This window comes from Dendronephthya gigantea, unplaced genomic scaffold (assembly GCF_004324835.1).
Source record: "Dendronephthya gigantea isolate DGI-Jeju-01 unplaced genomic scaffold, DenGig_1.0 000004F, whole genome shotgun sequence".
Classification (NCBI taxonomy): Eukaryota; Metazoa; Cnidaria; class Anthozoa; order Malacalcyonacea; family Nephtheidae; genus Dendronephthya; species Dendronephthya gigantea.
The window spans coordinates 3,205,118-3,231,952 of NW_021163014.1; the positions used below are offsets into that span (position 1 = coordinate 3,205,118).

General features: G+C 36.2%; 1 long non-coding RNA gene across 5 annotated transcripts; it reads right to left on the bottom strand.

Annotated features, from left to right (window-relative positions):
- Positions 1 to 3,078: 3,078 nt before the first annotated feature.
- Positions 3,079 to 12,127, bottom strand: LOC114515688. Of its 5 annotated transcripts, none has more exons than XR_003686226.1 (3): positions 12,000 to 12,127; positions 4,009 to 4,179; positions 3,079 to 3,613 (listed from the first exon to the last, which is right to left on the bottom strand). It is a non-coding gene; the product is annotated as an uncharacterized LOC114515688 (long non-coding RNA). The 5 variants fall into 5 exon arrangements; XR_003686230.1 differs by lacking the exon at positions 12,000 to 12,127 and adding an exon at positions 11,266 to 11,333; XR_003686227.1 differs by lacking the exon at positions 12,000 to 12,127 and adding an exon at positions 8,853 to 8,974.
- Between the last annotated feature and the right edge of the window lie 14,708 nt (positions 12,128 to 26,835).

Here is a 26,835-nt window from a genome sequence, read left to right on the forward strand (position 1 = left end):
ATGAAATATCGTGTCATCTCGGAGTATTTATTGCTTAAGGAATATAAAACATTTTCCGTGTTTCTATACAGTTATAGATGCAGGCGTGGGAATTTGTGGGAGAACGATAAGTAATCGGTGGGAATACGTTCCAAACCCCAATGAATTACAAAGATTTTTTCTCGGAACAAGATCAGGCTATGGCTAAGTTTGCCTTTGAACGCTTTAAATTCTTTTTCTTTCTTTATGTTGTGTGATTTATTTACGCACAGGTATATTGCAAGCTAAGAATTTTACATATACCCGTTCCGCATCTCAGTTTTCTGAGCATCAATAATGACACATCAAGTTTTTCGCCGTTTTCGAATAATTTTGACTAGGAGTAATGGTTCTCCTAGCCGGTTTATTTGTGTTACACAAAACGATATTTATGAATTCGAATACAACCAATTAATATTCCAAATATATTTGTGCTCAGAGAATGGTGGAGGCAAATTACCGCCACTTCCTACATAAAATTATTATGTTCGCCCACTAAAATTGCTATTTGAGATGTAAAGATCCTCTTTATATATAGTCTAGGACCTGTAAAGGAGTTTGTATCCATTTCATTTAGGACAGATTCTCTCAACTGTTTTAAGGTAAAATGACCATGGCGGTCAACATGGCATATGTGCCAAAATCTGAATCCGGGACTAAAGTCGTGAAAATGACAACACCCAGAAACGGCATAGTCGACATAGCTCTAAATCCTGAATTATCAAAGTTACAGACTTTCTTAATTTTTTATAAGGTTCAGAATGGTTGCTTTTAGGGCTGGAGGGTGAAATTAGCCAAAGCATATCAAACTCTCGCTATACAAATAGTCTATATCGCGTTACAAGCGAGGATACCCCCAGCAGTGCGCAATACAAACTCGTCCAAAATAAGCGCTTTTTCTGTTCGTGTGCCTTAGAAACTGAAGTTATCTTTCACTTACACACGGATTATTAAATTTAGACCTATGCCGCACATTCTTTATTGTTTTTGGTAAAGATTCGTCGTATCCCGGAGTCGGACTTTGGGGGTTGAATGTTGCGGGCTATATAAGAATATTGGTCAAAAATCGCCGTTTAGAGCGGAAGTTGCGGGAAAACTCCTCGTACTGCTTCCACTATACAATATTTCTTTTCCTTACATTCGGAATTGAAATTTACATGTTTTGGCGCGTATTTTGATATGAATTTCGTACATATTCAACGTGAATTAGCTTCGGACCGATGGCCATGAACTGTAGGTATTTTGCGACATTGGTCGGCATTTGCATATGTTGTTCACACATTAATGCAGTCTCTGCTGTTGGTGATGTGAACACAATCAGAATGGAGGCCCGACGTTTACTTACGAGATAAGCAGGCAAGAGAATTTTATATTTTTACCTTGTATGCTTTAATATAGTACTGTTTAATACCACAGTTGTGTATATTTTGCGTCGGCGCGCAATAAATAGCGTCGGCAATAGCCTACGCTGCTGCAGTACACATTAATGATTTTCTTATTGATATATTGTGTATATATATACATATAATATGCTGGAATAAGGGACATTAATATCGTTCACATCGGCTACCTGCGCGTGTAAGGGCGAATTTTAATCAAAAGGTTTTATTGTTATTGTTATTGTTATTATGGCCTCTATCGTCTATATTGATGCGGCGGCCAAAACACGAGGCTTTTCATGCTGAAGAAACGGGAAATATATTAACTTTGCCATAACCCATAGGGTCGCCATTCATCAAAACGCGAATCGTATCCTTTAAAATGCGTACGAACACGTTTATTTTCTTGATCATCTTTTTTGATTCTCAACTTCGTAGAGGTTATTGTCTTTCGCCTCCCGTTTAAATGATTTTTTTCCACATCGAACCGCAAATTCGTAGACAAAACGTTGAGGTTTGCATAATGTGCGCTTTGGTCTAGACACCATATTGTTTTACAAGGCGCGCATTTTGTAATAGAAAAAAACTGGACATTAGTTTGAGCAAATGTTCATCTCAATAGGGAAAGAGTTTGATATGTTTACTATTCCGGGTCAATTGCTAATTATGCATAAAATTACAGATTCACCTGGCAAAGACTAATTTTCCCTATTTTGTAAATATTTTTGCTATATGATGAAAAAACATGCGTATTTTAATATATTTATTATAAATTTCCTAGGAAATAACAATGTTTTGTTGCGATACGACGTATTTCATTTCACTTACACCCCCCCCCCTCCCCCACATAACACGATTTCAGCCAAAGTCATACAAACTCCTTTACAGGTCCTAGACTAATATATATCAGCTATACTTTAATTAATGAGATGTACAAAATTGCTAGTCGAGAATTTTGGGAGGAGGTGGGTTCAACTTCAAACGAGTTCTATCTTCTGCCATGTCACGCTGAAACTGACAGTTTGTGGTTTTGGCAGGCCTGTTCGTTTTCATGCACATTGCTGCTGGCCATTGACCACCTAACCCATATTGCGTTCATTCAAATACCTGTCGGTCTTTTAGATAAGGCACCAAGCCCAACAAATAAGAGTTTTAATTCTCGTCGTCAGGGCGTATCCCCTAGAGGGTACACCTTGCCTCGGTAGTCTATTTTATAAAATCAAATTAAATAGATATTCTTCGCAAAAATTTTGTTTAAAGAGAATTGTTAATTGTGTCATAAATATAGTCGCTCCGTTGACCCAAAATGCACATACCTTTCATTTCTGTGCATGGCTGTTTTATTTCTGTTATAATAATATTTCAAGCGACCCCGTTAGGCCACATGGTGCTCAGTCCGTGCATTTACTATCACCAGAGAAACCCCCTTCTCGAAGCAAAATCCTCACGAAATCTCCGCTGCATGGAGAAAAGGTTATTTATTCGCGTGGTATAATATTCGGGGTTTGCGTCATGTGTAATTTTTTTTCCAATTGACGTTCTCGATGTTGATTATTCATGTCATCGTTTTTGATAGGAATATCATATAGAATATAATTCATAGTTGTTTTGAATGAATAAAGCTCAATTCAATTTGTGTATTCATGAGAATTAAAAACCAAATCATAAAGAGGAACACAAAAAACTGAAATCGCCTTTTTATTGCTAATTAATGGGATATTTTGCGATTGCAAAAAAATCTTTCAAATACTACAAGTCCCATGCAGGTTTATGTTTGCTAATACTATTGCCCAATAATCAATATATGTATCACATCAAGTTCTAAGAAAAGTCCAGATCATTATCAAAGAAAAGTTCTTATTTGCATTATCCTCAACGTCCACAATCGGTTTTCAGGTATTTCTTGAATCGGTCAACGAAGTAATGACAGTTGTTGCTGAACAGCCTGTACCTGCCGTAGCGTAGACGATAATTTCGGGTCCAGGTCTCTGCATCGCTCAAGCGGCATTTGCTCGTGCCTTTACTACGCTTACTCCAACGTATTCCACATTGACTTGGGCTCCGATCCATTTTGTAGGTTTTCGGACTTCCCAAACCCCACTCAAAGATCTTTCCACGGAACAGGATCATGCTATGGCGAAGTTTCCATTTGCCCCAAAACCGTTTTCTGCCTTTAAAGAGACTTGTTGTGCCATAAAAATAGTCACTTCGTTGACCTATAAAATGCATATTATGGAGTTTTAAAAGAGACAACGAGTATTGAACTGTTAATTTCTTTTGCATGTTTGTGATTTTATTTCTGTTATCAGGGAGCTTTACAAGTCTTAGTGCCTACGAGTACGACTATACAACGAGCACGTGATTCGTCAATCTCGCGCGTTGTTTGCTTGCACTATCAGCTAAAACTCGTAGTCGTGGGACTTTGGAGTACGAAATTTACCAACAAACTCGTTATCATTCAATGGATGCATTATATAAATGCATCTACATGCATCTACTTATTTATCAACGAACGCGTTTGAGACGCCGACGACCGGAATTGTAAGAATCCGCAACTACGCAAATCGCAGTAAATATTTTCTTATAAGATAACCATTATAAAGCATCCTACCATTATTTCCGTATTGTGATTTTGGGTAGTTGCAACTGCTTTGTCGACGGCGACGGCGACGCCAAAACAAAGATTCGATGAAAGTACATTGAATCAGAACAAAAACAAGGAGTATGAGGGCAACTGTGTGGCTCTTCATCACTTTCTCCTTCTCCAATCAGCTTTCAAGGACTGAAAAATATATCAATAATTTTTATTGCATACAGATCCACGCAGTCAATAAAAATACCATTAAAGACTCGCTTACACTTGTGTGCGATTTTCTTGTTTTAACGGATGCTAACGAGTAATTAGTTACGCATGCTCTGATGTATAAGAGCCCATATTTAAAGATCAGTAATTAAACCACTCGTTCACATCCATCAAAAGAAGAAAATCGCACGTTGAAGTGAAATTTAGTAAATTATAACGAGTTCCGGTTTTGATTGTTAAAGTTTTTGTCGCCATTGGCATTGCTGAGTCTCACTACGCAATAATAATACGACCGAACACTGCTTTTCGTAAAAAAATAAATGCGTTATCTATTGTTTTGGTCGATCCGGATAAAAAATATTTCCCCTTGGTCTCAAAAAGGTACCTCAGCCTGTCGCCTCAGCTCGTTTTTCATACCTCGGGAGAAATATTTTTATATCCGGACTTCGCGTCCGGTAAATAACATATATTTATTTATTATTATATACACAAGCGCCAGATATGAGGTATGCTCCAATTTCATTGGTTGGCTACTAGACAGATATTAGCTCATATCTGTCTAGTAGAGAAAGTAAACAAAATGGCGGAAAGATTTGGGGAGTTGAGTGAAGTAGAAATCCAAGCCTAGTTGATAATAGCACACGAAAATGCACCGAAAGGGCGACAAAGTTTGGGTATATGAATACACGCCTGGTCGGCTATCAGCTGATATACGACTCGAGTTCGCAGAATAACTGTTAATTAATATAATTACTAATTAGAAAAAAATACATATACATGCATGCAGCATCGCAGTCATTTCAAACCAAGGACGCAATTTACTGAATCAGCCCGACCAAATATACTTTTATGAGAAATGACTGAAAGCTCAAATCAGTCTATAGCTAATAATTTTTGCTAATAATCATTCGATCGGTAAAAAATAGTCATGAATTTAAAATATTGCCCGATCATGCTGAATTATGCCATTAAGCAGGCACTTTATGGACACTTCAGGTGAATTTCAAGCTTCAAACTATCAAAGATGCTAACGACTGTCTAAGAAATCCAAATTCGCGGCGGCGACCCGTTATAATATAATTCTATCTTGTAAACTTTTATAGGATTGTTATTGCAATGTAAGCCTGAGCTGCGCATGCTTTCCACTTATCGCATTTTTGATAGGCACATACAGCGGGGATCAAAAGTTAAATTGAGTAAGAAATGCGTATTATTCTTTTTGAGAGGGCTACAATGATGGGATATCTCAAAAAGTTGAGAGAAATTGAGATGAGGTTATATGTGTCGAACTAAAAGTTGTGACTCAAGTTCGTATTCAATTAAATGAAGATCTGCGAGACCAAGCTAGGCTATTCCTGGCTCCTGCAAAGGAAAATGGAAAGAAAGGAGAAGGAAAACCAGTGGGCCGTCCTTAATTAATGGTGGAATAGAGCGGAACCAGTAGGGTATAACACAAATTGCCACTGTTCTAATATTTTGTATCACCTCTTTTATGTTTGAAAACAGTCTTGACTTTTGTTGGATAGAGTGGACCAGTTTTGTTAGCATTACTGGTTCAATTCTATTCCACCATTGATTTAGGGCACTCCACTGGTTTTCCTTCTGCTTTCTTTCCATTTTCCTTTGCAGGGGTAGCCCTTGGGCCTTGGTCTCGCAGATTTTCGTTCTACATATATAACCTCATCTCAATTTTTCGAGAAATCCCATCATTATACGATGAGAATTCACGAGATATCCATGCATGGGAGGCATTATACTGTCATAAATATGCAAGTTCAGATCAACAAATCCAATCTCCAACTCACAAGATATCATTTGTTGTAAATTATCGTGATATAAGAAAAATTATCGACTGAACTGAGACTTTTGATCCCCACTGTACTCGCGCGTGAAAGTCGAAATCCTTATAATTTATATGTCATAATTATTTAAAAGCTAGGTTATTGAATCGAAAGAACGTAGTTTTTCTGCATTTTTGGTATCTACTTGTTGACGAATTCGTTAAATAATTAAGAAATAAAAACATTTTATTTCCTTTATGATATAACTAAAAAAAAGATTTTGTATAAATATTATATTTCGATTCAATTGCAAATTCTCATTACATTACTTCTCTTGTCAATTTTGGCGGGAAAAGTCCCGTGTTTCTATACAGTTATAACATATAGAAACACGCTTCTCGACCAATCAGCACGCGCCGGCACGTACTGTAAATCTTATATCATAATAACAATTTGGAAACACGTAAAAACGGAAAGAAGCAAACTGAAATAATGCGGTAATTGCTCTAATGAAATAAATCATAAGGTAAATACTTCCACAGTTACTTATGCCATAATTTTTACTCTATTTCATAGAAAAATTAATGTTACAAGTTGTTGTTGAACTGTGTTGTTTTGCTGGTTAAATCTTGGAATTAGCTATATATATTTGGAAAGGATTAATCTGACTATAATAACATTAAACGTAAAAATGCAATCAAATTGTGATCATTTAAAACTAGTATTCACCTAGAACAAACCTCTTCCACTCCACTATATAATATAGTATACACGCGTACAGCATACACCATGCCAGTTGATTTTTTCCAAAGATAGTATATTTTCTGGTATATTTTCTCCTTCTCTGACAAATTTAAATGACTGACAGTTTATTTACACTACTAACAAAGTGCAGGTCTTGACCTAGCTTAAAACTTGTCAGTTTTTGCAGTGACAATTAGTTAGCGGACTTCTTCATGCCAAGGTCTCAACTATATATGAACTGACTTCGTGGGTAGAAGATGATTGTAGACTCTTGCGGGAGTATCGATATATCAAAGACAAACATTTCGTTTATACAACGAAAATTTATAGTCCATGCATGCGTGTAGGCTACAGGTCATGTTTTGCTTGACTTGTTGTCCAAACACTGCGTAACTTTACAATCTTTAAAATCAGCAACACAGAGTGTGTAAAAAAGCCCCCATATTTTAAAAATACGTGCAATATTGCATCACAAGTCAGTGTTGACCAGAATGTTTCGATTGTCGAGCATCGTGTTTCATAGAGTGTCAACATAGCTAGCGCATTATTTAGCACAAACAGACATTCAATCTAGCAGCATGTATCAACATGTATATATGCATAATTGAGATATAGAAACCAATGATGCAAATAGTTTATATAATAACACACCAGATCATTATCGGTCAACGGCAATCGAACCGCTATAAATTATCACTAAACCGTAGCTGAACTTTTACCGCCTCGCATGCTATAGATTTCTGGATAGTATTATACTATTAAGTTTATAGATTATAACTCGAACTTAATCTACGTATAATACCGACCGTATGAATTCTGTGCTATATTCCACTTAAACTGGTCTGCTGATATCTCTTTGCTTTCGAAACTAAAGCAAAAATCTTTATTCTTTAAAATCAATAATAGTATACATGTATAAGCAGGAAATTATATTTTTGAATTCCATACAACGTTTACTGAATGAAATGTGGTAAATAAGTATGCGAAACCGAAAGCAGCAAAAAATTAGTGCAGTAATTGCTATAATGAAATACATAATAAGGAATATACTTCTACAGTTACTTCTGCCATAGTTCTACTCTATTACTGCGTCGCGCACTGCGCAAGCGCAGTCTAATATTGCGTCGGTGTTTTGCTTTGTTGTTTTTTTCGTGTTTTTTACGTTTTCAACCCGGTCTTCCTGGCCGCGCAGGCCAACTAAGATACTCGTATTTTGAACTCGTCTGATTTCGTATCGAAATATTTTCGGCTAAACACACTTCAAATAGTACCTTAAGCCTAGTAACCCCCACAAAAGAAATATTTTACTGAAACAAAAAATTTAAAAAGTTTGTTGTTTTCGGGATTCGAACTGGGGTCGTGCGAACCAAAAGCAGGAAACTCCATGTAAAATAACACGTACACGAGTCGCTGTGCATGGCCGATAGCGCAGGAAATCTAGACGTCTGTCGTTCGAGAAAATACATACAGGTAATCTAATGCTGGATTCTCGTCTTGTCTTGTTTGATATACTCACTCTACATACACTAGCACACACTGATCGTGGTAAACCTACACTAAAACGGGTTTACAGACAACGATCACATGAATCATGAAAGCCTTGTATGCCATGAAAGCCTTGTATGCTATGAAAGCCTTGTATGCCATTCTATGCCATTTTTCAATCAAACCGCACCTTCCCTTCAAGGGTAAAAACGGCCAGACCGCTCCTATTGAATTTCAGAACAAACAGATTCCTAGAGTACATGATTCCAAACTCAGCCTTATTCACGTATATAGTTAGCTACATCTGCCTAGCACCAATAATGCAGTTTTACCCCTATATTCTGTACGAAGTGCTCTATTTACTAGAAACCCTAAGAAAGGAGCATTTTTCTAAAGGAATAAATATTGACAGGAAATGGGGCATAGTTGCATGCAACGATTGGCGCGACGCACTTACCGCCAGAATATAGGCGTCTTGTTTCATAGAAAAACAATGTTAAACAAGTTGTGGTTGAGTTCTGTTGTTTTGCAGGATAAATCTTGCAAAGGGCCATATTTGACTTTGAAATGGTTAATCTGACTAACATTCAACGTAAAAGTGCCATCATATGACCACTAAAAAAATTAGTTTATAGTATTTACCCATAACAAATCTCTTCACTGCAACCACGAAGGAAGATCAAGAATTCGCAATGAAAAATGTCGTTTGCGGCAGGAATAATCGAGATTAATGTTGTCAACGAGAAAATTTTTAGCGGAATGAATTAATGTCAATTCTTATGGTCTTTTAATTGTAAGTTTGTTGCTGAGACGGAAGACGTAGCGCATGGTTCCTTTTCCGGCACTCAATGCTGGGCAAGTACAAATGAGAACATAATTTTTTCATTTAAGAATTTTAAGCACTACGTATATACACAGCATTCACAATGCCAGGGAATTTTTTTCAAAACGTCCAGCATAATTATTATTTTCTAGTAGTGCTGTTTGCCGCTCGATGATTTGCTTTCTGCGAAAATTAGACCACAAATATGCATATAAAAATGGTTTTGTTTAGCTTTGAAGACATGCAGTGTTTTTAAATTAACATAATTGAAAATTTTTTGTACCACCGGGCAAATGAAGTTACATGGGGACTTTTCGTGGAGATCTTCAAGCCGGTTAAACGCAGCTGTCACTGCCAATTTTAAGTCGATGATATGATTTATGTTTTCCTCCCAATTCATAGGGAAGTTCGTACGCGGAAATGAATATTATGCATGAGTCACTTCTGTGAATTATTATTGTTCACCGGAAGACGGAAAAGGAAAACATCGACGCCTTGCGATGTTGATATCATAATTATACAAAGCAGGTACGTTGTTTGCAAAGGAACAAGGTAAATGAAACAATTACAAAACCGCTGTCACTTATAGCGAGGGCGGAGGAGAATGAAGCTAAGTGTATGCAGTCAAAACATTGTATAATTATATCAATCTTATGTGGGTCCTTTTTAAAAGAGCATACACGCATTTCAGTACAATTTTAAATAAATTATACTGAAATACAACGAATGTTTGATATTAGAAAGACATGCCTTCAACTCGTTTGCTTTATATCTTGACATTGTCTCAGTTGCGAACAGGAATAACAGTCTATAATTGCAGAATGTAAATAATGTCACTTAGTTCATTGTCACTACATGACAATTTAAATACCTTCAATGGATCGCTGCTCTTTCACTAGAGCTCATGGTTTTGGTAAACGATGCAAAATAGGTCTTGTAAAATCAGGAAAGAGAAACACATAACAACCTTCTGGTTCGTTATAGATGTACTTGGTACATTATTATAGACAAATATACAGATCAGACACATTTAATTTAAAAGCGATTATAAATAGGCTTAAATGGCTATCGCTATTTTGCTGAAAGGGAAGAAGATAAATTGATATAATTATGCTGCTAGGAAAATAGTATTAATACGGCCGAAATTTTGACCAATATATTTTTTAATTTTTGGAAATTGAAATTACGCAGCTAGGAAAACAGTATTAATACTTGGGCACACAAAGTCATGCAGTTGTTTGAATTTCAATGACTGACGGTTTGTTTATATTACTGACCAAGCGTAGCCTGCGTAGGTCTTGACTAAGTTTAGAATTCTAGATGGATAGTACAGCTGTTTAGAAACGTTTTGGTAACCGAATATTTTCCCTTAGGTATTTCTGCAGTCTGCCAAATTTAAAAATGTATTGCTCAAAATTTTGATCGTGTTCTCTCAACGTCAACGAGGTTAAAAAATCGCTCACATTCTTGCGAACATTTTAATTCCGATTGTTGATGAATTATAGCGTGTAATTTAACAAGAGATTTTGTTAAAGATATTGTCTTTCCTGTTCCTGATATAATTCCGGATTTTTTCTGCAGTCACTCGTAAGGCAGTTCAACCATATAAAGACTATATACACATTTGAACGCCATCACTTGGCAGAACGTAGTAACAACCCAGGTAAGTAATTCGATCATAAAAAGGTTGCAAAACCTCTGTTCTATTGATCGAGGACTCGGCAAAAAGTGTTGTACTTTGCAATATGTATTTTATACTTTATAGTAAAAGTTAAAGGATAATTATATGCAAATAACATGTCGCAAATTTTTGGTAATGATATATTAAAGCCACGATTATACAACGAAAATCCAGTCCAAACAGGTATAGGGTATAGCCTATAGGTCTAGCTTTCTTTTCCTTGTAGTCTAACACTGCGTAATTTTGCACATGCAGTCGGTATAAAAATAACGCGAATAAATTATTAGGATCAACAATACATGCAGGGTGCGTGAAAAAGTCCGCATATTTTGTAGCTACAATACGTGCATTTTTGCAGCACAAGTCAGTGTTGACCATTGACATTTGAAAGAAAGAGGAAAGACCACTTAACATGAAGTTTATCAATAGCGTCATCAATATTATTATGTAGATATTACCATCATATTTAATAGAATGTCATCATAGCTAGCGCATTATTTAGCACAAACATACATTCAATATAGCTGCATAATAAATTTCATAATATCTACCGGATGAATTCTGTGCTATAGTCCACTAACTCCACTTAAGCTGGAATGCTGATCTCTGTTAGCTTTCCAATTCGAAACTAAAGCAAAACCTTTATACTATTTAAAATCAATAACACAAACAGGCTAGGGTGGAAGTTATTTCGTGTAGAATTTCAACTAATTTCATTCTTATACATTTGAATTCGATACAACGCTTATTGAAAACCAGCCATAATAAAACAAATATTACAGCCACCGTTAACTGTGAAGTTTTTATCAAGTTAGTTTACGTTTCAAACTTTTGGGTTTAACCGGAAATTTTGAATGTTAAACTCTAAACCAACCAGGTTCCACTATGATATTTCGACAGTTGGGCGGAAACTGTCAAAACTGTCGAACTATCACAGTGTAACGTGATTGGTTTAAGTGGTTTATAGTTTAACATTTTAACGTTTCCGGTTAAATCCAAAAATTTGAAACGTAAACAAACGTGATAAAAACTTCACGGTTAACGATGGCTTGCAAATAGCAGTAAATAAAATACTTCTACAAAAACTTCTTTTCTATATTTCTTAGAAAATGCAAAGTTACAAATTTAGTTGAATTGGTTGACTGAATTCCGTTAGCCTATATTGCTCCTTGAATATTGGAATTAGCTATTGCCTGGAATGGATTAATCTGACTAGTAACATTAAACGGGAAAATGCAATCATATGACCATTTAAAAATTAGTATAGTATTTACATATAACAAACCTCTTCAATGCAACCACGAAGAAATATGAAGAATTCGTAATGAAGAATGTCGTTTGCGGCAGGAATATTCGAGATTAATGTTGTCAACGAGAAAATTTTTAGCGGAATGAATTAATGTCAATTCTTATGGTCTTTTAATTGTAAGGTTGTTGCTGAAACGGAAGACGTAGCGCATGGTTCCTTTTCCGGGACTCAATACTGTGCAAGTACGAATGAGAACATAATTTTTTCATTTAAGAATTTTAAGCACTACGTATATACACAGCATTCACAATGCCAGAGAATCTTTTTCAAAACGTACAGCATATTATTTTCTAGTAGTGCTGTTTGCCGCTCGATGATATGCTTTCTGCGAAAATTAGACCACAAATATGCATATAAAATTGGTGTTGTGTATAGCTTTTGAAGACATGCAGTGTTTTTAAATTAACATAATTGAAAATTTTGTGTACCACCGGGCAAATGAAGTTCCATGGGGACTTTTCGTGGGGATCTTCAAACCGGTTAAACGCAGCTGGCACTGCCAATTTTAAGTCGAGGATATGATTTATGTTTTCCTCCCAATTCATAGGGAAGTTCGTACGCGGAAATGGGTATTATGCATGAGTCACTTCTGTGAATTATTATTGTTCACCGGAAGACGGAAAAGGAAAACATCGACGCCTTGCGATGTTGATATCATAATTATACAAAGCAGGTACGTTGTTTGCAAACAAACAAGGTAAATGAAACAATTAAAAAACCGCTGTCACTTATAGCGAGGGCGGAGGAAAATGAAGCTAAGTGCATGCAGTCAAAACATCGTATAATTATATCAATCTTATGCGGGTCCTTTTTAAAAGAGCATACATGCATTTGAGTACAATTTTAAATAAATTATACTGAAATAGAAGGAATGTTTAATATTAGACCGACATGCCTTCAACTCGTTTGCTTTATATCTTGCCATTCTCAGTCGCGAACAGGAATAACTCTATAATTGCAGAATGTAAATAATGTCACTTAGTTCATTGTCACTACATGACAATTTAAATACCTTCAATGGATCGCTGCTCTTTCACTAGAGCTCATATTTTCGGTACACCATGCAAAATAGGTCTTGTAAAATCAGGAAAGAGAAACACATAACAACCTTCCGGCTCGTTATAGATGTACTTGGCACATTATTATGGACAAATATACCGATCAGACATATTTAATTTAAAAGGGATTATAAATGGACTTAAATTATTATCGCTAATTTGCTGAAAGGGAAGAAGATAAATTGATATATACGGTGCTAAGAAAACAGTATTAATACGGCCAAAATTTTGAGCAATATATTTTTAAATTTGGCAGACTGCAGAAATACCCAAGGGAAAAGACTCGGTTACCAAAACGTTTCTAAAAAGCTATTCTATGTCTATATCCATCTAGAATTCTAATCATAGTCAAGACCTACGCCTAATTGGTCAGTAATATAAACAAACCGTCAGTCATTTGTGTTCCTGAATCCTGATATAATTCCGGATTTTTTATGCAGTCACTTAAAAGTCAGTTCAACCATACAAAGCGTATTATACACATTTGAATGCCGTCAGTAGGCAGAACGAGGAGTCGGCAAACAGTGGGCAACATCCAGGGCAACGGCATTTTCAGGTGTTGTACTTTGCAATATGTATTTTATAGTAAAAGTTAAAGGTCGTAATTGTTGAGAGTTGAATGCAAATTAGTGTATAATATGCAAATAACATGTCGCAAATTTCTGGTAATGATATATTAAAGCCGCGATCATACAACGAAAATCCAGTCCAAACAGGTATAGGGTATAGGTCTAGCTTTTCTTTCCTTGTAGTCTAACACTGCGTATCTTTACACATGCAGTCGGTATAAAAATAACGCGAATCAATTATTAGAATCAACAATACAGGGTGCGTGGAAAAGTCCGCATATTTTGTAGCTACAATACGTGCATTATTGCAGCACAAGTCAGTGTTCACCAATGACATGTTGAAAGAAAGAGGAAAGACCACTTATCATGAAGTTCATCAATAGGCAATAGCGTCATCGATATATTATTATGTAGATATTGCTATCATGTTTCATACAATTGCTAGCGCATTATTTAGCACAAACAGACATTTAATATAGCTGCATAATTAATTTTATAATATCTACCGGATGATTTCTGTGCTATAGTCCATTTTATATAATACCCCATTAAATTTAGAGCGTTTAATTAGTTGATGACGATCACATGATATTGAATAGAAAGTCCCATTTCCCAAGAGTGCAATGGAAAGCGTTCCATTACACTCTGCAGAGTGCAATTGTACTATACATTTTGTTCCATTGCACTCATAATGCTTTCAGTAAATACCATCCATCAAAATGCTTCTCGCACAATTGGTTGTTGATCCATACAGTATGTTTTTTAATAAATTATATTTTTGAAACGAGACAGTCTATTTTGGTATTATATAAAAGAAATAATGAATGTTTTCATTCGTGCAATGGTAAAAATATTTTCGCTTGATGAAAGATGGAATGTTCCATTCAACTCGGCTATCGCCTCGTTGAATGGAACATTCCATCTTTCACCTCGTGAAAATATTTTTACCATTGCACTCATAAACATTCATTTTTTGTATGCCTCTAAAATTTTTGGATTCATCTTGTTCGCTGATGACACCAATGTATTCCATTCCCATAGTGAATTACCTGCCTTAATTAATGTCATCAATAGCGAAATCAGGGGCGGATCTAGGGGTTGTCAGATGAGTCATGCGACTAAGTCAAAAAATACACAAGTCCAGGTCGAAATATTTAAACTTCAGTCAGCGAAAATAGTCATTCGATAAATTAACAGTCCAGTTAAAAATTATGAAGCTTCATGCAGTTGCTGGTCACTGACTTTTGAGCCCTCGGCAAATGAGTCATAATAGCGGATACCCGCTTGAATTTTGCCTCATCGACTTCTGATTCTAGGCATTTGATTGGCTTAGAATGAGTTTGACTCATCTTTGCGGGGGTCTGACTCATCTGCGCAATTTAAGCGTTTCCGATTGGCTGGTGGAGGGCGAATACTGGTTCTTCATTGGCTTGCCTTATCTTTGCGGTAGTCTGACTCATTCGCCAAATTTAAGCTTTCCCATTGGCTGGTGAACGAAAAATATTGATTTCTTATTGGTTTGCTTTATTTGACTTAAAGGAAAAAATAATTATATCCTTCTCAAGTAAATAAGGAATATTGAAAAATTTCTGGATGTTTGACAGCGGATATTTTTAAAAATCTGTTGGATTCTTACTGCTCGATCTCGCCATTTAAAGGAATTCGTATATTTATTTTACAAAATGGCATTTCATCACAATGATTTGAGGTTCCTGCAATACCCGAATAAAACGCCGAGACATCAACAGCAGAGGCACATTTTTATGAAGAACCGTTCGAATTTCTAATATTTGTTTACCTTCTGCTTCGCGATGCATTTAGTACTGTTATAGTAGTAAATATAACAGATCTGATATATGTAATCAAGAAGCGATTGCGTGGAATGAAATTAAGAAATGAAATTCTGTCGTTAAGAGTACTGGTGGCATGGGTCTGAATAATGATAGCTTTCTTGCTGAACGTAAGACGATAAATTATTTATTATTACACCGGCGTGAGCGACGCAGTTGAAAATTCGCCTTGGTTTTGTTTTCTTTTTCGTTTGTCCTCGCAAGTGTGTTTTGTCGCGAAATATACTAATATTTAAAAAGTGAATGCATGCTCATTTGTACCCAGGACTTGACTGGATGCGACGCGCTCATTGAAGGGCGTATGTTACCGTATTTATCTTCGTCAAAGTTTTGTCTCCCAAGAGTTGTGGCGCACAGCTCGAAATCCTTGGCCAATTTGCCGATTCGCCGGCGATTTGATTTCGCTCGCGTAAACGGCAACTCCTCCACGGGGAACGATTAAACCGTTTTTTTATGCTGTTCGATTAAGTTTAGGTTTAATTTGTATTTAATACATTTTTGAACTTCTATAATTCTAAAATAATGTTGAAGAACATTTAGGTTCCCGAGGCTTCTAAATGGGTATGAATTGCAATGTTTATGGCGCGTTGCGCGGCACGCTGGAGTTAACACCAGAGCAGGCGTCTTGTTTAATAATAAATCATGCCACCAAAATCAAATAGTATAAAGACTTGCATGAGCATGAAATATTGACATTTTATAGCTTATAATTATACACTACTGGCCAAGTGCGGGTCTTGACCTAGCTCAAAACCTGTTGTACTTCGACTTTTGCAGAAAACGTTTGAGGGATGTGACCAGGAATATCATGGCTAAAGTTCGTTTATACAACGAAAATCTTGTGCAGCTTGGTCTATAGGACCAGCCTTGTAGTGTGGACTTGGCATATATACGGGGGTGTTCAAAAGTCCGTATATTTTCTATAAAATACGTGCAATATTGCAGCACAGGTAGGTGTTGACGAATGACATGTTGAAAGGAAGATGATGTTAAGTTCATCAATATCAACAGTAATATTTTGTAGACACTACTTGTTTACATGCACTAATACAGGTCTTGAACTAGTTTACGACTTGTTTTTTGCAACGGTAACTCATTTGATAGCAATAATAATTATAATAAATCAGGGCCTTTTTGAATTATATTAATGGGAAGGGCAAAGCGTCCCAAAATTTCTGAAATTTCAATTTCCCTCGGAAATTTCTGCCCCCGAGTGACATTAAATCTTATTGTATATATCAATTAAGATAATCTTATGGGAATTTAAAATCACTAGATCTCTATCGGTTAACCGCAACTTAACCCCACCCGCGCCAAACGGGGAAGATTTCTGTGGCCGGAGTATAGATTCCTGGACATTACTATTGGGTTTCCTGGTTATATATGATTCATTATCAAACTTGATTTATATGTAATATCTCCCACATGAATTCAGTCAGCTAAGGTCTACTATGCTACGGTACTGGTTTCTGTTTGCTGCATGAAACTGAGAAGCAAACCTTTGTTTATTCCTTATAATCCATGGGAGAAGATAATTTGTGAAGGATTTAAACTGGTTCTATTCTTATATTTTGAAATTCCATGCAACGTTTTAAATGTAGTAAGTATGCCAAAGCGTTTAGGCAGCCAAAAAACAATGTAGTAATTGCTATAATAAAAGAATAATTAAAATAATCAATCATAATGTAAATAATTTCTTGAAAAGAAAAGGCAATGCTTCAGTTGAAATAATTATGGTGTGGTTGTGATGAGCATGGGGGTAGTGTTCGATTAATGCTTAGTAGCTACCACATAAATATTATAAGCCTGCATGAAATGCTTTAAAATCTGAATAATAACAGTATAATAACAGTTTAAACGGGAAAATGCAATGACATGTTAAAAATTAATATGTAATTCATCAATATAACAAACCTCTTTAATTAGATAATAACAAATTAATTTCTAATTCACCTCTATGCAGCAAACAGCAATAACGTAGAATGATGTATAGAATTCGCTGTGAAAAATGTCGTTTGCTGCAGCAAATATCGCGACTGTTGAAAATATTGAGCTAAATGATATCAATCGAAATTCTTAAGATCTTTTATAATCATATAAGGTTGTGCGTTGTCCACTCAATTAGACCAATCAATATCAATATAAAGACCTTTTAGTTTCTTAATCCTGCGTGCACTTATAGTTTTCCTCCTTTTCTTTCAGTCTGAGTTTTAATGTCTCTCTTTTATTACGAGAGACCGATTTTTAAAAATGACTCACCTATTCAGTACTTTAATATATATAGGTAGCTACTGTAGATTTCATTTTTCCAGCTTAAATATATAGTTAGTGCTGTAAATGCAAGCCTTTGAAAACTATTTATTTTAAGCAAAAAAATTGAATGACATGCCTACAATTAACCGGGCAAATGATCGCAGGATAAAACGCCAGAACTTCGTGATTTATCTAAACTTTTTCTTTGCGTAATTTCCGTTTTGAACTTGATGTAGAAGATTGTTCCATCGTTTCAATCAAACGTTCGACGCCAGCCTCAAAGTTGCATGAGGATGCATGCGTGGGTAACAGTCCGCATTGCAAAAGAAAGCTTTGTTTACATGCATTCCACTGCCATACTTCTTAAAATATCGTGTCATCTCGGAGTATTTAATGCTTAAGGATTAGAAACATTTTTCGTGTTTCTATAGAAGTATAGAAACAGGCGTGGGAATTTGTGGGAGAACGAGAAGTAATCAGTGGGAATACATCCCTACTGAATTACATGCAGAGATTTTCCCACGGAACAAGATCAGGCTTTGGCTAAGTTTGCCTTTGGACGCTTGATAAACTCGTTTTCTTCCTTTATGTTGTGTGATTTATTTACGCACAGATCAGGGGCGGATCTAGGATTTTTTTTACGTTAGTCAAAAGTTTTCGTAGGCCAATTTTCGTCGCCAATCGTCCTCCCCCCACCAGATTTATGAAATTTGTGAGGCTTTCCAAGCTTAATGCCAGGTTATAGTCTAGGCTAAATTCCTAGGGCACAGCTATTGAATGCCACAAAACATTGTGTAGGCGCTGAAATGGAAGGTTTAAAAAGGGACGTTTTGTGGGTATAAAATGCATGTTTTTATAGCAATAGTCAAATCTCAATAATGGTAGAAATTTACCCCTTCGAACAGACCTCTCAAGAAATTTTCAGCTCAAATTATTATTGTCTAGTGAAATGTAAGAACACAGGTTTATTACATTTTCATTGAATTTGGTCAAAGCGAAATTGCTTTATATTTATATATTATTATGATGTCGCAAATATCCATAGCTTTCTAAATCTTTCGAACTGCAAAGTACAGATTATTACACTAGCTCACAATCTATACAATGCCAGCAAGAAGAATCTGGGTAATGCGAATAATCAATACAACAAATGAGAATATGAATAGGCTCGAAATTCTAAATCGATTTGACGGGCGACGGGCGAATGCAAATATATGCTAATAACAGCAGCCTCAAAGCCTAGGTAAAATTTATAAGCTAGCAATAACATAGTTAAATTATCGGACCATTGTTTATATGAACTTATAGTATTATCAGAGTATAGTTTACATAAACATCAACATTGGATAATTTACCTTATAACAGTACACTTCTCAATTCGTCGAACACATGCGAGTATATTTAATACGAAAACATCCATCTCTCGACGACATGTTATTTAATAGTGTCATGAATATAGCGCCCGCATAACTGCTCTATACCGGTTTTTCTTTTGAATTCCCTTACAAAGAACTATACATTCGACTGCAAAACACGGGCTCTGATCGGTCATGATCGGTGATATTACTCACGGTCAAATATAAATGCATAATATAAATACATAAGAGATGCCTGCGGTGCGGAGGAGGCTAGTCTCTGACTTTGATCGCTTGATCGGTCGTGATCGGTCAGGAAGTAAACAGCCAATAAGAAATGAAGATCAGACCAACCTCCAAAACGATCACACTTTGTGTCGCCATGGAAACTATCGATCTGACCAATCAGATTGATGAAAAACGCCCACAACCAACCTCTAAAACGATCAGACCACACCTCCAAAACGATCACCATTTTTGTCTCCTTGGAAACCACCGAATGGGCCAATCAGATTGACCAGAAACGATCAGGCCAAACCTCCAGAACGATCACGATTGTGCAGTTTGAAATTTGAATTCAGAGCGGGGATCAAGAGAGATCAGTGTTAATTTAATTCATTCGGCCAGAAAATTAATTATGCCGCTGCAAATTTACAACTGGACTGCGTTCGGAAAAATAAATATTATTTCACTTTCATCGAATTAAATTAGTGCGGAATTTTTACGTTAGTCGCGTGATTGGTGTGACTACCCCTAGATCCGCCCCTGGCACAGATATATTGCAAGCCATGAATTTTACATATACCTGTTCCGCAGCTCAGTTTTCTGAGCATCAATAATGACACATCAAATTTTGCGCCGTTTTGGAATAATTTTGGCTAAGAGTAATGCCGGGTTCTCCAAGCTGCTTTATTTGTGTCAAACAAAACGACATTTATGAATACATTCCATTTAAATTCCAAATATTTATGCTCAGAAAACGGTAGAGGCAAATTACCGCCAGTTCCTAAATATGTTCGCCCACTAAAATTGCTAGTTGAGATGTAAAGGTCCTCTTTATAATTATATATCAGCTACTTTCTTTACCGCAATGTGCATAATTGCTAGTGCAGGATTTGAGGAGGAAGTGGGTTCAACTTTAAACCAGCTCCGTCTTCTGCGATGTCACGCTGAAACTGACAGTTTGTGGTTTGGGCAGGCCAGTTCGTTTTCATGCACATTGCTGCTGGCCATTGACCAGCTTTCCCATATTGCGTGCACTCCAATACCTGTCGGTCTATTAGTTAAGGCCCCAAGCCCAACAAATATGAGTTTTAATTCTCGTCGGCAAGGCGTATCCCCTTGAGGGTACACCTTGCTTCGGTAGTCTATTTTATAAAATCACATAAAATTAATATTCTTCACAAATATTTTGTTCAAATAGAGTTGTTGCGTCATAAATATAGCCACTCCGTTGATCTATAATCCACATACCTTTCATTTCTTGTGCATGGCTGTTGTTTTATTTCTGTTACTAGAAATACATTGCATGCAAAGTCCCCTCGCCTGAAGCAATAAACTTATATTTCTTATAATCCTATATCTTGGTACAATTATAATATCGACTCTCGAGCTATCAAATTCAACTATAATCATCATTGTGCTACGAATAGTTTTAAATACTACATTTTTTAGCGAAATTTCAATTACTTTTTAAACAAATTCACCTTTAAAAAGAAACACTTTCCAAATCAAAATCATTTTAACGAAATTGATGAATAAATTCAAAGAGTTGTCATACATTTTTTGATAAATCCACGTATTAAACTTACAAAATACTTGTATACTTTAAAATACAAAATCTACCCATTTACCTGTTCAAAAACACTTTAAAAATGCTTCAAAATCGTAGATTTTTTACCATGCATTTGAATAAAAATTTTTCTATCCAAAGGCATCTTTTACATTATATTTTAATCAATTTTACGAGTCGATTTTTCGTATATTTTTAAGACCATCCAAAATAAAAAATATCATTTTTAAAAAAAGAGTTTTATAATTCAAAATATCAGTTATGCTGACGTGAACCCAAATTTTAATTTAGCCAATCGCACGTTTGTAAACGTCTACTAGTTACCAGTTTTAACTCGTCTTATACTCACGCATGCACATAACTTACAAAAACGCCCAACGTCCATGACATAATGGCGGACAACTTTCATTTCGCATTTGCATTCCCGGGCGTAATTAAAATCTCCGGGCGGAATTAATACCCTCGCCCGGTGCTTCGCACCGGCTCGGGGATAATAATATTTCAAGCCTTAAGCTTAGGCACATGGTGCTCAGCCTGTGCAGGTACTATCACTAGAGAAACTCGCCTCCCGAAGCAAACTCCTCACGAAATCTCCGCTGGAGGAAAGGTTATTCATTCTCGGGATATAGTATTCGGCGATTACGTCATGTGTAAATTTTTTTCAATTGACGTTCTCGATGTTAGTTATTCATGTCATGGTTTTTTATAAGAATATAATATAGAATATAATTTATAGTTGATTTGAATGAATAAAGCTCTATTCAATCTCTGTATTTGTGAGAATTAAAAACCAAACCATAAAGAGGAACACAAAAACTGAAATCGCCTGTTTTATTGCTAGTTAATGAGATATTTTGCTGTTGCAAAAAATCTTTCAATTACTACATGTCCCATGCAGGTTTATGTTTGCTAGTGCTAGTTTCCAATAATCAATATAATTATGTATCACTTCAAGTTCCAAGAAAAGTCCATATCAGTATCCACGAAAAGTCCATATTTGCATTATCCTCAACGTCCACAATCGGTCTTCAAGTATTTCTTCAATCGGTCAACGAAGTAATGACAGTTGTTGCTGAGCAGCCTGTACTCGCCGTAGCGCCTACTATAATTTCGGGTCCAGGTCTCTGCATCGCTCAAGCGGCATTTGCTCGTGCCTTTACTACCCCAACTCCAGCGTATTTCACAACGACTTGGGCTTCGATCGATATCCATTTTGTAGGTTTTCGAACTCCCCAAACCCCACTCAAAGATCTTTCCACGGAACAGGATCAAGCTATGGCTAAGTCTCCATTTGCCCCAAAATCGTTTTCTGCCTTTAAAGAGACTTGTAGTGCCATAAAAATAGTCACTTCGTTGACCTTAAGCGCATATTAGGGAGTTTTACCAGAGACCACGAGCATCAGTTGAACTTTTCATTTCTTCTGCATGATTGTAGTTTTATTTCTGTTATCAGGGAGCTTACCAGCGACTACGAGTACGACTATAATTATATACGAGCACGTGATTCCTCAATCTTGCGTGTTGTTTGCTTTCGCTATCAGCCAAAACCCGTAGTCGTTGGAAATTCGAGAACGAAATTTGGCAACAAACTCCTACTCAAAAACCCCGCGACTACGAGTTTTGGCTAAGCAATGACGTAAGCAAACAACGCGAGAAAATGACTAATCTCGTACTCGTACTCGTAGTCGCTGCTAAACTCCCTATTAAACGTTTTTTCTTCCGCATGGTGTGGTTTTATTTCTGTTATCAGAAGCTTATAAGTAGTGACTACGAGTACGAGATTCGTCCACTGAGCTATATTAAAATTCCTGGAGGACTGGCTCGTCATTTTTCGGTAATTTCGCCGCCATCTTTTTGAAGCCACCAATATGACGCCACGAACAGCTGAATAAAATTTGTTGCGCATGCGCTAGTTCGGCTTGCGTGTACCCCACTACACGGCGGGACCTTTAAATATGTAAACAAAAACATGGTAGCCAAACTTTCTTTCGGTATTTTGCTTGTTTTTAATGCCATCAGAAATAAAAAGGAATAAAAAGAGATAAATTTTGTGCCGTGTGTTGCAAATGCTCCAAAAAAAATTAAATGCTGCAAGAAGTAGCCTTCCGCAAAGCACATTTTTGGAGAGTTGCTTTGGTCTTCGCTTGACGACGATGTACAGCCACAAATGCGAAATTACACTTATGGGGGCAATTTATAATTAAAAACGATTATGAAATTTTTCTTTCTACATCTCCAGGGAATTCAAAAGTACAATTAGAATTTTGGAGATTTCGGCTAATTTTCTTTTAATCTGGTCGAGTAGGGACCACGCGTAAATACAGAATGGGACGGTAAAATTCAAGGACATACTTTACTTTTAGAATATTTCTTGCTCGAGGGAACGTAACGGGGCTGACTTTTCTGTACAACAATTATTAAATTGGTGCCAAGGAATATAGCAAAATTGTTCGCAGTTATTCAAATAGTTTCATGGTTTTTTAGCTGAACACGTCCAACGGTAAAAGCACACAAATACTCAATATATCAAGTACAATCCACGATTTCATTGGTAAGGGCAATTTTCACATCAACAAAATGCTGTTCATCTCAAACAACAAACAATGTGGATGCCAAATTTAGTGCAAAAAGTTTGGAGATTTCCTTGAGATTTCGAGCTATCCGGCTTGCTCAATAAATGTTCCCGTAAAAATGCGGAATTATCCGGGGAAATATCAACGAGAAGTGAAACTAAAGGTTGTAAGAAACATATTACGTACTATTTTCTCGTTTTAGAAGACAACGTTGGGGCGATTGACTTTGCTCAAACTCACGCGCGCCAATATTGTGTTCAAGCCATAGGTCTACTTTGCCGCATTTGAATGTACTTATCACTCGCCCATATTCAGTCCAAGCCATTTGAAAATTATATAATACAATTTATATAATTACAATTTACATAATATGTAATTTAGACCGCTTAAATAAGAGAGTTTCCATGCTATTCACAAATAAACACAGCAGTTTGAAAAATAGAACCGCTCGTCGAAGCCATGGAATCTTTGTCGGCAACATTTAATCAAAATACACCGTTAAAAAGTCCATTTTTAACAGCAGAAGCAATGTCCGTGAGCTAATAAGGAGCTTCCATACTTTAACTTTTCGATCATTGCCGAAAAAGTTCAGATCTCCATAAAACTTTCGCTTTGTAAATTTCGTTCAAAATTCGAATTCGATAATAAACATGCATACGGCTATGTGCCAGCAAATTTTTGCACAGCGACAACAAATTTCCCAGCTGTTGACGCCACGTGGTTCCTTTTGGCCATGGTATCTACCACTGACCGGGCTCAATTCTGAGCCTGCTTCAGCAGCATTCTCCCCCCTGGCTGTGCCCTGGATTTTGTAAACATAAGATTCTCCCCCCTGGTTTTATATATTTTTTGCCGTGAAATCTTGTTGTTTTGTTTTTTTGATATATTTGTCGGCCTGACCTGCAATAAAGAGTATTTTTAAGAGTAATACAAATGAAACAAATCGTAGACGCTGTTTTTGCCAATGCCAGAGCAAAACTAATGATTTTAACACTGACACGGACAGGTTTATTTTTTATTTTACGAAATTTAACAAATGCTTGAACTTTTTGGCACTATTGTCGAATATTTTGAGGACAACTGGATATTTTGAGGACAACTGGATATATGTGGACTTCAAGTAGACTTTCCTGAACCCTGAACTGAAGAATTACCGAAAGTATGCAATTAATGATGTTGTCTTGAATATCTTCAGGACTTTATATCTATGCATAATCCAACCATAGAAATAATAGACATGACTGACATGCATGTCTATTGTATATAACAAAAATACAATAGACATCTATTATTTCTATGAATCCCACGAAACAGAGGCCAAAGCTCAGGGAAGATGCTGGGCAGCTGACTAGTGCAGAAATGCAGTTTCAACCAAGAGTCATTTTTGCATAATATACTTTTCATTTAGTTATCCGTTTGTACCTCAATGGGCTTTAAAAGTTTTCAGTATTGTCTAATTGCATTCCTGGACCCCTGGTTATAGTAATGAATAATATTAATTTCTCCATGGGCTCCATTATTTTTGATTAGCTAAATGAATATAGCCCTCTTGGAGGTTGATACCATAAACAGAAACTTATAAAAGTGGCTGCAGATAAAAGACGCATGCACTGCTCAGTCAATGCATGTTTATATTTAATTATTTCTTTCATAAGCAGAACAATTGGCATAAAAAGACCAGACAACAACAAAATCAGTTAACATGGTAATTATTAAGAATAACAATGCGCATTCATAACAATGTGTATTATGATTGTGTTCAATGTTCCAGCAATTTGCCTGGCAAGCCATCTCTTGATTAATTTCATCTTCATCCAGAAAAATAAAAATGGAATTTTATCTGATCAAGATTTATCACAAAGTGCAAGAAGCTAAAAAATCAATTATAAGCCATGATAATTGATAAATTGACTTTGGATTTCACAAGGCAAACAAGATAATATATTAACTAGGCTTTAACAGCCACCTGCAGATGTTTGAAATTTTACACTCTTTACAGCAAAAATCTTATTACTTTGTATCAACATCCAATATAGATTTCTGTCAGTAAGATCATGTTAATTGATGTTGGGATCAATAACAGAGTGACAAGTAGACTCACTGATACTGGGGAATGCTTTACCTATTAACATTGATGTTTGCTATATCATGAAAACAACATAGGCCAAAGTCAAAAGATTGATACTGCCAGGAATTTAATTAACACCACACAAGTCGAGAAAAAATTATACAGTTTGGGTATAAAACATTGCACTGTAACGTATCAAAGGTCGCAAATAGTAGCTATATTTGCTGTTTGTACCACAGGTTTTCATGGATTAATTGGCTCAGAAGCTTTGGTAATCAGTTTATAAGGCAAAAAACAAAATTGTTATAAAAACGGCTTACCTGGATGCTATAAAATAACAGCTATAAAATGAGAAAAATCACTCTCCCGATAAGTGAATTAAGCCATTCACAACGCGAGACGTAAAGCACGAAGTTACGTCTCCTTTCAATTTGTTGAACAAGGAAAAGAGGGAACCTTTTTAGATAAAATACAAAAAAATATATACCGAAAGCCGAAAATATTTTCATTAAAACCAGGATGTTAACAGACACAGTTTTTGACTTTGTATTGCGGTATGTCAGTGGTAACTACCATGAGCAAAAGGAACCATGTGGCGTCAGCAAAGCTCAAAATCCGCTATCTTAGTGGCTTCAACTTTTGGCCGAGAGCTCAGTGGCCGAGAGCAAGTCCTCCAGGAATTTTAATATAGCTCAGTCGATTCGTCATTCTCGCGCGTTGTTTGCTTACGCCATCAGCCAAAACTCGTAGTGGTTGGAGTTTCGAGTACGACATTTACCAACAAACTAGTTATCATCAATGAGCGATATTATAATTCCTGGAGGACTTGCTCCTCCCATTTCAGTAATTCGCAGTGCGCAGAAGTTTTATTGACGCCATATGGTCTCCTTTGCCCATGGTTATTACCACTGACCAGGCTCAAATCTGAGCCCACTACGAGAGTTGCTCCCCCCTGGTTTATCCAAACAACAGTATTTCCTCCTTGGTTTTGTATGAATATTTTTGTTTTTTGCCGTGAAACCTTGTTGTTTTGTATTTTTCGATTTATTTTTCTGCTACAAAGGCTTGCAATAAGGCGTTTATTTCAGTTATATACAAGTCGTTGACGCTGTTTTGCCAATGCCAGAAATAATAAATATTAAAACGTAAAATAGAGTATATACTCAATAGAGTACACCCAGAGGACAGAGACAGAGGGGAGTAAAAACCATTGGTGTAAGATTAACAATGTTAACAAAGTGTAAGATGCCAAAAAGTCTATTAAGCCATGATTATTGACTTTGCATTTGACAAA